Below are 11,757 nucleotides of genomic sequence, written 5' to 3' on the forward strand. Positions count from 1 at the left end.
AGAAAAACGAAATAGGAGGAATCACACTTCCTGACTTCAAAACATACTACAAAGCTACAGTAGTGAAAACAGCATGGTACTGGCATAAGGAGAGACACACAGACCAATGGAATCGAATTGAAAGTTCAGATATAGAACCTCATGTATATAGCCATATAATATTCGATAAAGCCACCAAACCCTCTCAGCTGGGAGAGAATGGCCTATTCAACAAATGGTGCCTGGAGAACTGGATAGCTATATGTAGAAGAATGAAAGAGGATTACCATCTCACACCTTATACAAAGATCAACTCAAGATGGATCAAAGACCTAAATATAAGAGCCAAGACCATAAAGACCTTAGAAAGCAGTGTAGGGAAACATCTACAGGACCTTGTAATAGGAAATGGCTTCATGAATATCACACCAAAAGCACGAGCAGCAAAAGAACAAATAGATAAATGGGACTACCTCAAAATTAAAGCCTTCTGCACCTCAAAGGAGTTTGTCAAGAAAGTAAAAAGGGAACCCACACAATGGGAGAAAATATTTGGCAACCATATATCTGATAAGAGACTTATAACTTGCATATATAAAGAACTCATAGATCTCGAAAACAAAAAGATAAACAACCCATTTAAAAAATGGGAAAAAGATTTAAACAGACACTTCTCCAAAGAAGAAATACAAATGGCTAAAAAGCACATGAAAAAATGCTCCAAATCCCTAGCTATCAGGGAAATGCAAATCAAAACTACAATGAGATACCATCTTACTCCCATAAGATTGGCAGCCATGAAAAAAACAGTAGAATACAAATGCTGGAGAGGATGTGAAGAAAGGGGAACACTCATCCATTGCTGGTGGGAATGCAGAAGGATCCAACCATTCTGGAGGACAGTTTGGCAGTTTCTCAAAAAATTATCCATAGATTTGCCATATGACCCAGCAATACCACTGCTGGGTATATACCCATCAGATCTGAAAACAAGGACACAAACCGATATATGTACACCAATGTTCATAGCAGCATTGTTCACCATCGCCAAAAGTTGGAATCAATCCAAAAGTCCATCAACAGATGAGTGGATCAATAAAATGTGGTATATACACACAATGGAATACTACTCAGCTGTAAGAACCAATACACTACAATCGCACGTGATAACATGGATGAACCTTGAGAATCTTATGTTGAGTGAAGCAACCCAGGCATTGAAGGACAAATACTATATGACCTCAATGATATGAAATAAGTTAACTGCCTCAGAGAGCTAGAGTCTGGAAAAGTGGCTTACTGGAAATCGGGGGGTGGAGGAAGGCTGTGAGTTAATGTCTGTAGGGGTGGAATCTGTGATGAGCTGGGGGTAAGTATGAGCACAAAGAAGGGACAAAATGGGGGCAAGGGGTTACCTTCGGGTGGGGTTTTCTGGGTTTGAGGGGGGCTGGGGATGGGAAGAGGGGTAATATGGTCCAAGAAATAGGTGGGAGGGAGGGGCAACATACAAACATGGGAGAGTGCCAGAAGTTCATTGAGAACTAAATGTTGAGTAAAACGTATCAAAGTATAAGTAGGAGGGTTACCTGGTTAGGACGCTCAGGGGTTATGGTCTGATGCGGGAGGACTCCGGAGGGAATAGCTGAAGGCTCATTTTGCCAAGGTGGGTTCTACCATTGGGTGGGGTGGACCCATATCCTGGGGAAGACTAATGCTGAGGAATAGAGAGAACTGTATCTCTCGTGAGAAAGGACGGCTCCCAGGGCATTAGATTGGCAGGCGTTGTGGGCCTTAAGGGGAGGGGAAAATGGACGTGCAATGGATGGAACAAAGGTAAATAAGGGGGCAAAAGAGGAGTTATGTGAGAGTACACGAGGATGAATATAAAACAGCTAATATTACACCAAAAACATATAGGGGACGACAGACTAATAATGAAAACCATAAGACAAAACATAGGATAACTAAAAAATTTAGAAAACTGTACAACCTAAAGTATGGACCACATAGTAAGCACAAATGTTACTTTGTTTGAAAACTATAGTTTCGGAATCTGTACATCAGTTTCAGGAAATATGATATGAATAAGTTAAAAGATTATTGCTGTGGAAGGGAAAAGGTTTTATGGTGGATCTGGGGAAATACTGTATATTGTATATATGAATTTTGGTGATCTAAGACTCTTCTGAAGCTGACATTATGTTGGGATTCACTTTACGGGAAGTTTTGGATCACAGAGTGGTTCAACAATGGCAGCGGAGGAATACTGATATGGGATGTTATTGACAGGATATATATGGTTGACAGGGAGTTATACAGGGCATATGCCCAGGGTATATGGTAATGTCTATATATACTCATAGTGGAAACAATTAAAAACAACAGCTGGGGGGGTACTGGGCTCCTGGCCGGGGGGTCACTGTTGTGGGCCCTGGGAGAGCAGCGGCAATCCTCCAGGTGCAATGGCAAAAACCAGGAAGGAAGGAGGGCCCAACAGTGGGCTCTTGATACTAATGACTACACTTTTGAGCCTATGCACCTGCAATAAGAACAAGGCCTAGAGTAGCATTGTGCCTGGGGGTTTCCTCCTGACAGCCTTCATGTTACTCAAATGTGGCCACTCTCACAGCCAAACTCAGCGTGTAGATGTGATGCATTCCCCCCAGCGTGGGACACGACACCCGGGGATGAGCCTCCCTGGCACCGAGGGATCACTACCACATACCAGCTGAAGAAGCAACTAGAAAATGACCTTGAATTAAAGATTCAATGCGGAACAGCAGAATATACCTATCTACATATAATAACATGACTTCGGGAAGCGGTTTGACCTAATGTAAGGGGGAAATGGAAAGGAGAAATGAGATTATAAGGCTGTGAGTCTCTAAAAAAGAGTCTGGAGGTTGTCAGAAGGAATACCCCTATGTACAACTGAACAGAGTCTAAGAGACAGATAAGGTAGATACAACCCCAGGTATTGGTTCTTTTGAGGGATAAAGAGACCCACGGGTTCTATGGTCATGGCAGAAGGGGTTCACTGCCATGACAGATGGCCCTTCTTTGGAGCTGGTGTTTCTGCGTGATGGAAATGGACTCAGAGGGGATCTCTTTTCACAAGACTTGCATGCTACTTTATTGGAATTGTAGCTGGTGCTGGGTTTAAGATATATGTAGGGGATTTGAATCTCTGGACTGATAATATGACACCCAGGCCCAGAGCCTCAACAGACTTCAGCTCCTACACTTTGACTTATTGGACTTACTCCACTCAGCTAACATGGAGTTGAAGAAGGTCAACCACCACAACATGGAGCCTAGAGTGTCTACAACTAGAAGCGGGAAGAGTGCATCCAGTACCCATGTGGAATCTAAGCCCTCACTTGACATAGGTGTGCAATGGACACAACCAATCCAATGTCCACAGAGAAAATGTGGAATGGGTGTGGGAACGGTAGCCATGGGGGCTGCTGGGTGTGGGGAACAGGAGGAAGAGATGAGATGTGGAGGCGTTTTCGGGACGTGGAGTTGTCCTGGATAGTGCTTCACGGACAATTACGGGACACTGTAGATTCCCCCAGGGCCCACTGGATGGAACGTGAGAGAGTCTGGGCTATGATGTGAACCATTGACTATGGGGTGCAGTGATGCTCAGAGATGAACTTACCAGGTGCAATGGATGTATCACGATGATGGGAGAGAGTGTTGCTGTGGGGGGAGTGGGGGGGCGGGGGCGGTGGGGTTGAATGGGACCTCATATATATTTTTTTAATGTAATTTAAAAATAATAATAATAATAATAATTAATAAATATTTAAAAAAAAAAAAAAAAAACCTGGAAGAGAAGCGAAAGACATGCTGCCATGTGCCTTGCCATGTGGAAGAAGAGCCCAGGATTGCCAACAGCTGGTTTTCAGGAAAAAAGCACCACTTTGTTGATGCCTTGATTTGGACATTGTAATGGCCTCAGAACTGTAGGCATGTAAGCTAATAAATCCCCATTGTTAAAGCCAAAAAAAAAAAAAAAAAAAAAGACATATAACATAAAAAGTTTTATAAAAAGATTAAACAAAAATCTGGCATCGAGGGAAGCGGACTTGGCCCAGTGGTTAGGGCATCCGTCGACCACATGGGAGGTTTGCAGTTCAAACCCCGGGCCTCCTTGACCCGTGTGGAGCTGGCCCATGAGCAGTGCTGATGCGCGCAAGGAGTGCCGTGCCACGCAGGGGTGTCCCCGCGCAGGAATGTCCCTGCGTAGGGGAGCCCCACGCGCAAGGAGTGTGCCCTGTAAGGAGAGCCGCCCAGCGCAAAAGAAAGTGTAGCCTGCCCAGGAATGGTGCCGCACAAACGGAGAGCTGATACAACAAAGATGACACAACAAAAAGCACACAGATTCCTGTGCCACTGACAACAACAGAAGCTGACAAAGAACACACAGCAAATAGACGCAGAGAACAGACAACTGGGGCGGGTAGTGGGAAGGGGAGAAAAATAAATAAAATAAATAAATCTTTTTTAAAAATCAAAAAAAAAAAAAAAAGAAAAAAAAAAAGGACCATTCTGACCCTTTGCGCAACAGTCCCATGTCCCTCCTGGGAGATACAGCGTGGACTGCATGGTCCCCACCTGCAAAGCGTTGTTGCTAAAAATGAAAAAAATTGCACCTGAATCTCATCAAGCTAAGTGGCCAGTTCCAGGAAATGCAGTTGACAAGCTGAATGATAGCATATGAAAGCAAACAGATGAACACAAAATGTGGACATTCTACAGGACAGCTAACTTGCTGTCTTCAACAGGTAAGTGGCCTGAAAAAAAAAGAAGAAAATAAAGGGCACTATTCTTGAGTCAAAGATACTAGGAGACATAATAAATATAAGAAGGCCCTGTCTCCTTCAGGATGGCAGAGGAAGACACTTCAGGCTCCGTCCCCCCACAAGAACTTTGGGCAACCAGCAAGACCTGGCAGAAACATCTTTCTTCAAGCTCCAGAACACAGTAAAAGGAGTGCAGGTGCTGAGCGTGAAGAGAAAGGCCACTTGAAAGAGGCAGGATCTCGTGGTGCCTTGGCTGGCCCCTCGCGGGTTCAGTGCCGGTCCCTGGTCCCGGTTCCGGAGGGAGCAAATTAGCCCCCATGTACCTGTGGGAGCTCATGTGTCTGGCCCAATCTGCCTGGTGGTGGCCGAGGGACTCAGTGTCCAGAACTTGCCTTGGGAGTGGAAGGCAACTCAGAGAGCTCTGTTCCTTGCCTGGGGCAAGGGACTGCTGGCAGCAGGACGGACAGTGAGAGCTGGGAAGTGGGAAAGCTGTTTCCCAGAAAGGAAGGGACATTCGGAACCATGAAAACAGGGACAGCCTCGGACCACAGGCACATGCCCAAGACAAAACCAAGCACCGAAAGGCATGGGGAGGAACCCTGCACTTTGGCCTGGAGCTATTCTCTAAATTCAGTGCATGGATGACCTCCAAAGGAGAGCTCACAGGCCAATCTGCAAAGACTGGGAAAGGTTTTCATTTTTTTTCCCTTCTTTTTTGTTTTTGTTTTTGCTTCTTGTTTTTGTTGGCTCCTGGCAATCAAGGAAAGCTCTGTCATAACATTAACTGGATACAAGCCTAAGGAACAGATGCCTCACAGTCTAAATTCCAGCGATAACACTCTAAAATATCAAACTGTCCAGGTTTCAACAAAAGATTACAAAACATACAAAGAAACAAGAAGTGATGGCTCTGGCAAAGGAAAAAATTAAAGCACTAGAAGCCTTTAAGTGGGAAGATCAGGCCTGGGACACAACAGGCAAAGACTTAACAAACAGTCCTAAATATTCTCCAAGAGCTAACGGAGGGATATAGGAGCATGGTTTGTGTATCTATTGAAGTCAAAATGGTATCAAAGCAAGCAAGATTATTATAGATTTGGTTGGTACATTTAAGCCTCATAGTAACTACAGAGATAATATTAGAAGATACACCAACTCAAAGAGATAGAAATTAGAGTGCAGGTTGCCGGGGGTGATGATCAGGGGCCTGGGGAGTTAATGCATAATGGGCAAAGGGTTTCTATTAAGGGGAGATGGGAAAGTGTTAGTTAAGGGGGCAGGGGGTGTTGCAATAATGCAAATGTGATGAATCCCATTGGGTGGTGTGCTTGGGAGGGTTGAGATGGGAGAATTTGTGTTGTATGTATGTTCTCACGAATGGAAAATGAAAAGGAGCAACTGGGAGATGATGATGGTTGGATACGATGCATGATCCTGGATAAGATCTGGCAAGGGAGGTGAGAAAGCTTAAAGGGACATTATTGGGACATATGAGAAAATTGGAACATAGACTCTAAGCTTTATGTCAATGTTAAATTGCCTGAACTTGATAACTATTCTTAGGGTGTTACATAAGTGAATATTCTTGTTCTTGGGAAACGTACACTTCTCCCAAGAATACTGGAAGTACTAAGTGTTCAAGGAGCACGATGTACAAACCGACACTCAAGCGTTCAGATCATGGGTTGATAGACTGCCTGGCAGATGACAGACAGACAGATAGGTCGACAGATGGATAGATAGAATGCAAGAGCAAATGCGGCACAGTTTTAAAATCGGTGGATTTGGTATCTAGGGGGTGGGGTGGAGTTCTCTATCTGGAGTTTTTATTATTTTTGTAACTGCCCTGTAAGTTTAAAAGTATTTCTATCAAGTTCACACACCAACTCAGCTACCTTTAAGACCAGTATCTTACTCAGAACTCTGAACTTCACAATGTGCTTATTAAACTAAGAATTCTATGTAATACAATTCACTTTCTAAACCTAGGCGAGATGTGTTTTAAGCTACAGCTCTAGTCCATTGTGATGTTTGCAATTGAAAAGCCATGAAAATAGATGTGTGGGTGAAGCTGTAGAACATATGTGCTTGAAACTCTTGAGCAGGGATCTTACAAAAGGCCAGAAATAAGATGTGTGGTTCACATAGACAGTGAGCGAAATGTATGTCCTCAACGTAGGCCAGAGGTTTATAAAGGGGTGGAGCTGGCCCATGCGCAGTGCTGACGTGCGCAAGGAGTGCCCTGCCATGCAGGGGTGTCCCCCGCATAGGGGAGCCCCACATGCAAGGAGTGCGCCCCATAAGGAGAGCCACCCAGCACGAAAGCAAGTGCAACCTGCCCAGGAATGGTGCCGCACACACGGAGAGCTGACACAGCAAGATGATGCAACAAAAAGAAACACAGATTCCCATGCCGCTGATCAGGATAGAAGCAGTCACAGGAAAACACACAGTGAATGGACACAAAGAACAGACAACTGGGTGGGGGGGGGGGGAAGAGAAAAAAAAATCTTTAAATAAATAAATAAATAGAATAGAATAAAGGACATTGGCAATAAATTCTTTGTTGCAGCTGTTTTCCAAGTAATGTAAATACTTTTTTCTGAGATTATGTATAGCCTTGGAATGGGAGCTTTTAACTAACCCCTGTGTGTTTGGTTTTTGATGGTTTTTTATGTTTGGATGTATATGTGGTGCTCACTTTAGATGGGCAGTGTTGGCCATTTATGCTGCATATCTGCGTTACAGCCTCCTTAGCTGTGTATGGCTGGTCAACCCTCTGGGCATACAAATGTTAGTCTGAGTGGCGTCTTACCCATTTTTTCATAAGTGAATGATTGTGCATATGTTTATATCCTAGTATGTCACCATATAAAAGGGAGGGAGAGAATAACCATTAACATTAAGATAGTATTGGACCAAACTATTTACTTGTTCTAAACTGTTTCTTGTACCCCTTAACCTGTCTTCAAAAGTTGCACATAGTTACAGTAGTGTATAAATTAAACATTGTGGAAAAACAGTCTTATATTTTTCTGTATGTGTATATATATAATTATGTACTTCTGACAATTCTATCTGTATTTAAAGATGTGGCAATCTTGACACCAATTTTAAGAGTAGCTGTGAGATTGAATTGAGTTCTTTGAAATAAGAATTGATGTGTGTTATGAGGGTACAGAATCATCAGCTGATACGGTCAGTTGCTTCCAATGCTGGCTGATTTTCCTCATTGTGTAAACATTGACAGGTATGTGACAAATGGGGGAAAAAAATCCAACTAATGAAGTGACATTGGTGTTTAGCAATGTTAAAAAAAAAAGGTATTTCTAAATAAAACATTTTTTTTTAATGTGAGGACCTTGTTTAGCTCCTGGTTTGAATAACCAACAGTAAAAAGCTGTTTCTGAGACCATCGAGGTCTTAGAAATAGCCACGGAAATATTGTTACCTTTGGGTCACTCTCTAGAGATGCCCGCTGAATTATCCAATGATGAGATGGCATGCTTTCTGGAATTTTCGCTAAAGTACCCCAGCAGAGTAAAAGGATGGCTAGCTGAAGTCAGTGTGGCAATCATGATAAATCTAGAATCCAGGTGCTGAGTATACAGAGCCTTACTATACTATTTCTTCCTCTTCTATGTATATTTTATAGTTTTATTTAAAACGTGGAATAGAGCAGGGCCTGGTAACAAGAGGGGTGTTACAGAAGCTCAACCGGCAACTGCAAATCCTGCAGGAACTCAGTGCAAGGGAGCTCTGGCTCCAGCTCTCCAGGGCGAGACGGGCTGAGGCCACACCCCACAGGTGTGGGGGCGGGGCCTCTACAAGGGTGCCCTCCAGGCACCAGTTCTAAATTGGTTGGTGCTTTCTGGCCTGCTGCACTTCTGACCCACTGGCCACTACCTCAGGGGTGCCTGCCACCCTCCTGGGCCTGACAATTTGCTAAAACGACTCGCAGAACTCACTGAAAGCGCTATAATTATAGTTATAGTTTTAATATAGGACAAGGATGCAGACAAGAAGCCGAAAGGAGACACGCGCAGGACGAGCTTGCACAGAGTCAGTGTCCCCTACTGCCACAGCAACGTCTTCATGGATGCAGGACACGTGGATTCTGTCCTGAATTTATGTGGGGCTCCGTCACCGAGGCGTGCTTGGCGAAATCCCATGTGGCAGAACCCAGCCTCCAGCCCCCTCCCCTCTCAAAGGTGGGGGAGGCAGATGCCACAGGTGTGGCTGCAGGTGTGGCTGCCCCACCTAATTCATTAGCATAGGATCCCTCAGGTATGATCCTGCGCCAGATGTTGAGACTACACCCCCCCACACCCCGGGCACTGGGGGACCAGGACCAGCCAAGTTTTCCATTCTACCCCAGGTCTTAGAAGCTCTCCCTCTATTTTCCAATCAATCCATTAATTAATGCTGCTTGAGCGTGGTTAATCAGAGAGCCGAGACCACCTACCGCATGTGATCTGTCTCCATTTCCTCCCCTCCTGAAAGCTGGAGACTGCATGTCCTTCTTTTCTTCTTGCCACTATTACAGTTAAATTGTATTTCTTGCTCTCTTTAAAACTCAGGTCATTCTGGGCTTCGGCCGTTTGGCATTCCAATCCTTTTATATCACCCTTCTCAGCCTTTATTTATAAAAACCCAGCTGGGATCAGTAGATTTGACCTGAGCTCCCCATGCAGCCTCAGGGTTGCCTTCCCTGCCTGCCAGTCTCTTCTGCAAAGGCTCTGTGGGTCCGATTGCATCCGGTTGATTCGGCTTCCATCCATCTTCAACTCTTTCCACTTGATGTCTCTGCTGTCAATGGAGAAATAACAAACTGAGCTGGAACGCAACAAGGTCATTTATTTGGGGTCGAGAATTGCAATTCAGGGAGCACAGATTCACATAGCAGTCCAAACCGTGTCAGTCTTGGTACCTCCAGGCAAGGATTTTTAAAGAAAAAGAATATGACATCTGGTGTTTGTGGTTATGGATACTCAGGGCTCCTAATGTCCTTCAGGTTAGATAGTTCTTATCTTGTGGTTTGTTTATGGCATCTTGACGGCCTTAGGGGTTTTTGTTGTTGTTGTTTTTCTTCTTCTTCTTTATTTTCTTTTAAATGTTACATTCAAAAAATATGAGGTCCCCATATACCCCCCTACCCCACTCCTCCCACATCAACAACCTCTTCCATCATCATGGCACATCCACTGCACCTGGTGAATATATTCTGGAGCACCGTTGTGCTACAGGGACAGTGGTCCACATTGTAGTCCACACTCTCCCCCAGTCCACCCAGTGGGCCATGGCAGGACAATCAGTGTCCAGCATCTGAAACATCTCTGCTTGAGGCTTTGTGTACTTCGGCAGTTTGTGACTTCTGGCTAAGATTTGCTTGGGAGTAACCTCCAGAATCACTTCTGACTCCATTTAACTCTATTTTGCTTTATTTCTTTTACAGTACCCAGGAATGCCCTTGCGCCCTCACAACCCTTTTGTGGCGGGGTGCAAGGTGGTCTCCTAACAGCAAAGGAGCACAGCCACATGTGCAGCTCTCCGTTCCCACCAACAGGGACTCTTCTTTTCATAGTCTGGTGACCATCACTTGCCTCCCACCAGATCGGTTTCTTTGGATCTGGCTCATACAGATAAGAGGATTTTTGTCTAGTCACTTCTAAATGTGCAAGGTTTAAATTATGTTCCCTACTCTATCTATTGGTTTAAAACCACCTGGGGCCATACGTGTGTTTCCTAATCATTTGGCTTCTTTTTTCCCTCTATCTGCAGTCACAGCCTCTCCTGCCGTCAGAGTTCTTTCTTCTAGAGCCCACAGCAGCCTGCCTGGTACAGGGCAGATGCTGCATGAATATTCTTGAAAAAAATAAATGAATGTGTTGTATATGCCCTTTACTAGGAAGCATACAGAATTAGAAGTATTTTCTATCATTCCTCTCTCCCCAGTGAATGCTGACGTAAAGCTATCAGAACCCGGCTGGCAGAACTCCCACCAGATACAGTCTTCCCAATCTATTGAGATGTATTTTATCCTGTCGCAGGATTCTTTCCCCAGTGTTAAAAGCTGAAGTTCAGAAAACTACTACTAGTTCTGTGACCTTGATCAAGCTTCTTAATTTCTCTGTGCCCCAGTCGAGGCATGGTAAACTCATAAAAAGTTAAACGAATCAGTGTATATAAAGCACTTAAAACAGTGCCTGATGAATAAGTCTCCAAAAGATGTTAGCACACATTACCATTATTCAAGTCACTAGGCTGTCCCTGTTTCACACTGGGTTGTTTTAGTCTTTCACTGACATGGAGGGTTTTTGTTTGTTGGTTTTATTTTGTTTTGTTTTTAATAGCAAAGTGGTGTTGAGGTAATGTTACTGGATTTCGTTTAGGTTCTTGGCGGTGCTGCAGAAATGAATTTCAAGAGCACGCCAGGTGAGCTAGGCCAGTAATTAATTCAGACAGGGAGGGAAGAGAAATGGGAGAAAATAACAGAGCAGGGGTCCCAGGTAGAGAGGAAGGGGGTGAAAAGTGATAAAGAGGGCTGATTTACAGGCTACAATTCCCATTATAGGTTATAAACCCCCAGGTTTACTTGCACGGCCACGTGGCAGGGGAAAAATGGCGAGAGCGGCACGCGGAGGGCAGGAACGGGTCCAGAGGCGAGAGAGCGGGGCTAACGCTCAGGCTCGCTGGCTGCTGTATAAACTGTTCATTGTTCCACCCCTTTGCTAAGGGCAGGGGAGGGGCTCCAGCTGTTTGCTGTTTTGATCCCCCTCAATCCCCCGTGAGGACCAATGATGAAGTCCATGGGGAATACCCAGGGTTTCTCTCTGCTTCCAGAAGAAGTCTTGGTTCTGGGTAGCAGAATCCCGGGGTGGGGGTCCTCCAGCAGCCATCTCGGGGGTTACTGATGTCCACGTGGGCTCTCTGCCAGGTTCCAGATCCGTCTATTGATTTCCTGTCT

The sequence above is a fragment of the Dasypus novemcinctus genome, chromosome 15 (genome assembly GCF_030445035.2).
Source record: "Dasypus novemcinctus isolate mDasNov1 chromosome 15, mDasNov1.1.hap2, whole genome shotgun sequence".
Taxonomy (NCBI): domain Eukaryota; kingdom Metazoa; phylum Chordata; class Mammalia; order Cingulata; family Dasypodidae; genus Dasypus; species Dasypus novemcinctus.